The sequence below is a fragment of the Octopus bimaculoides genome, chromosome 10 (genome assembly GCF_046866305.1).
Source record: "Octopus bimaculoides isolate indiv1 chromosome 10, ASM4686630v1, whole genome shotgun sequence".
Lineage (NCBI taxonomy): Eukaryota > Metazoa > Mollusca > Cephalopoda > Octopoda > Octopodidae > Octopus > Octopus bimaculoides.
The window spans coordinates 92,150,398-92,154,836 of NC_142937.1; positions in this window are offsets into that span (position 1 = coordinate 92,150,398).

Below are 4,439 nucleotides of genomic sequence, written 5' to 3' on the forward strand. Positions count from 1 at the left end.
AATCTCAGACCGGGCGATGTATGTGTTTATGAGCGAAACACCTAAGCTCCACGGCGGCTCCGGCAGGAAGGTAATAGCAAACCTCGGCTGACTCCTTCGCCACAACTTTCTCTCACTCTTTCCTCCTGCATCTAGCAGCTCACCTGCGATGGACCGACATTCCGTCTAGCTGGGGAACCTATACGCCAATGAAACCGGGAAACCGACCCTTATGATCCAGGCACGAGAAAAAACAAACAACAACAACAACAGAAATAATGAATTTGGTAATATTAACGAATTTCTTGGGAATTCTATAGTTAATACATCGATAATCAACCCATCAGCACAAATAGGAGTGGGGGTGGGGGTCTACTTTAATTTTTTTACAAGCTCGCAGCATGTTGATCAGCGTTGTGTGTGTAGATCTACGAACGAATGCATCTCTGGACTATTCTGGTATACAGGATATTCAGTATTTGGGGCTACATTATCTCCTGTTTCTTTTCCATTTTTCATTGAAAACTTAATATGTAATTTTGTAATTTGAAGATTTATCAGCTACTTTCAGAAGTGAAGGCGTTAGAAATTGTCTTCAAGAAAAAAAAAAAAAAAGTGTATGGTCAAGGAAAATAACTCTAATAAATTTTAACCAAAATTATTTCCCTTGCTTTTTTTTTTTTTAACTGACGATTCTGAGGCAGTATTTTGAAGAGCTTAATCTTAAGACTTGTAATTAGAGTAAAAAAAAGAATATCATTCCCAGTCGTCAAGCTGCTGGAAACGTTAGCACGCCAGGCGAAATGCTTAGCAGTGTTTTGTCTGTCTTTACGTTCTGAGTTCAAATTCTGCCGAGGTCGACTTTGCCTTTCATCGTTTCGAGGTCGATAAATTAAGTACCAGTTGCGTACTGGAGTCGATCTAATCGACTAGACCCTCCCACGAAATTTCGGGTCTTGTGCCTAGAGAAGAAAAGACTTGTACTTGTTTTATCGACCCCTCTTGCTTGAAACGCTAGAGTACAATGACGTAAACAAACCAACACCAGTTGTCAAGCGATGGTGGAGAACAAACACAAACACACTGCTACATACATGTAGGTGAGTGTGCATGTGTGTGTGTGTGTGTGTGTGTCTGTGTCTGTGTCTGTGCGCGCGAGCGTTTGCATATGTGTGTGCGTGTGTGCGCACGCACGGCGAGTATGTTTGTTATAAAAATCTTCAGTAAAACATAGTACAGTTCATTTATTATCGCCCTTGTTGAGTAGTCTCCCTTGCAAATCCAAGGGAGGCTACTTAGTACTCTAATTGCAATTTTTTCCTTTTATTTTGATTTCTTAGAGCTCAAAAATTTGAGATAGTTATAAACGGTTATAACTGGTACCACAGAGTTAAATTATTAAATTATTAAAATAAATTTGCATAGCAATACAAACAAAACTTAGTTGAAGAAGTCATTTGCCGAAGACCAGCCAATGACATGGCATTCAACTCAAGGGACAGATATGAATTTGAACCTGCGCAGCTTTAATTTCATTGGTTCGTAACCGTTGTTATTTTGAGACAGCATTTTAGCAACATATATATTTTAAGTATGATAGATGGATGGCTATACATATATACATACATATATGCATGCATACATTGCAGTACCAGGCAGTGGCTCTCATGGCTTCTCATCTTAACTGATTGGAAGTGTTATCATGTACATTGTTTTGTCTTGGTATAAAAGATGGGCTACAACAAATATTCTGCTCAGTACCACAGTGTTGCTTGTCAGTTGCTTGAAATTGACCAGTCGAGCATGTCCCTTAGTGGCTGACTATATGTACATCTCTGATCACGAGCAGGAGTAGTAGCGGAGCATCATAGCTACGTGTTGAGAGGAATTCTTTGAGGTTTGAATAATTCACCTTTGGAAACATGGGTGTTTTGCTTAACATCCTTAAACAAATTTTACTCAGGGACCTTTTGAGCGAGGTGGGCCATTCGACCTGAAGAAAATTCTAACTGAGCCCCACCTGCGACGTCATGCGCTGTTAATCTTGATATGAGACCACCATGTCGCGCACATATGGTTGTGATACATGTGCCTGGTGTACCCTTATCAGACGGGTAGTCATGATGGGTATATTGGGCTTCGTATATTTTATCCCAGTGTCACTTTGATGGCATGCACTGCTCTCTCGCTCATACATACATACATACATACATACATACATACATACATACATACATACATACATACGCACGCACGCACACACACACACACACATACATACATACATACATACATACATACATACATACATACATACGTACGTACGTAAGTACGTACGTTAATACGTACGTGCATGCGTACGTACAGATACCATCAAGGTACAGCCTCTCTTCTGCGTCATGACGTTGTCGCAAAAACAAAAAAAAAATGGCTGTCCTGGGATAAACATAGAGAATCCCCCTGTTGTTGAATACATACGGAAATACGAGCATAATGAACACTGCTGGAACATTGCCATGAAAACATCTGTCAAGTGTAAGCATAACCGGCCGGATATTGTTGTTTGTGACAGACAAGAAAAGGTATGTCCCGTCATAGAGGTCAGCTGTCCTGTTGATGTCAGAGAAAGAAGATAATTATGGAGAACTGCTTGGGAACCTCCAGCTTCTATATCCGGATTACAGATTTACGTTTATACCAATAATAATTTGAGTGTTTGGTTTTGTACGTAAATGCGTAACTGTCAGTCTGGATAAGCTTGGATTTTCAAAAAAAGAAATCAACCAACAGATTCGTGCATTATAAATACAATCTGTAAGTGGAACAATAAAACTATGCAAGACTTTTCTCGTGTTTAAAATGTGGCATTGTTTTTGTTATCTACATTCCAAAGATGGAATTTGTATCTTTGTTATGAACCAGCTCCTTTTTCAGAGGAAAAGTTTAAATGATTAAATACAGAAGAGACATACATACATACATACATACATACATACATACATACATACATATAAATACATACATCACAGCTGCGTCCTCGTTACACGAGAAAAGCCATTGCCAGGAAGACTTACTGAAATGATTCATTATTGTTGCCATGTGATGCCCTTATATGACTTTTAAGACCGGCCAAGGTTTTACACATTTTATTACATACTGGACAACTGTGCTGGCTGGCAGGAGGAACAGGTGCCACCATATGCACTCTCGTAACATGTCTTTTTAGACCTCCGACTGAGAGGCACGCCCTTTCACATTTTACACACGTTCTGCTATGAATTTTAATAGCTACATCATTGTTTATCATGGATCGATTTCTATGAGAATTTTGATGGCTCACCAGGCCTGCACGACTCTGCCCACAAACCACACATAAAAAGCAGCACTCTCTCCCTTACCACAGGTTTCCCCCCTTCTAAACCCCCTCCTAATTCTCTCATATATATACACACACACACACATATGTGCACAAGCATACCTATATGTATATATAATATTGAATAGAACAAAGAGTATGAAGACTTGTACATCCACAAATTTTATCTTATAGTTATATGCAGCATATTCTAATGACCTACACGTGTTTCCTCTGCAGTGGCTACTCGCTCTTGCAAAAGCAACCTTGCATTATTGTCGATATAAATATATATATATAAATATACACACCCAAACATACAAATGTTTGTGTGTGTCAATAACCATACATATACGTTGTTGACATCATAGGAATTTATAAATTTTGAGAGAATGTGGAATAATTCTCTTTTGGAACGGTGGATTTTGAAACAGCAGAAGATGCTGTAAGAAGTAATAACGGACAAATATTGGTCTAAAATTTCTCTGGACAGAAAAAGTCAAAGGCTGCTCCAAGATCCAGTGTTTCCAAAATTACACACACACACACACACACACATAATGAACACAATATAAAAAAAAAATTAAAAACAAAAACTAAACTTTTTTCAGGATTATAATTATTTTTATTTCATGAATAAATTTTTTTCAATATTTTTTTAATACTTTTTCATCATTTATGAAATCCATATTACAAAGTCCAAAAATGTTAATTAAATTCTTTCTCAATATCAAGTATCATACAAAGTAACACAATCCACTAACACAAAGTACTTTTTTTTATATTTTGATTAGTTTCTTTTTGAGTTTTTTTTTATCGTATAACTATTTTCTGTCTTTTTTTTTATTTTTAAATATTTTTTTTCCATGCTTGCATGGGTTATACTGTTTAGCAAATTTAAATATTTGCATGAGCAGAGAGCAGATTTCATTTTTTTTTTTCTTTTCTTTTGTACAGCTGGAATCTTTAATTTGTCATTGACTTCCTGATGCTAACCACTTTTCTGTGATCAAGATTATGTTAACACATACTTTCATCTACCCACCCACCCCTCTTAATTAGTTAACAAAGGGTTTAAACCAAATGCAAACACTGTAGAATCTGT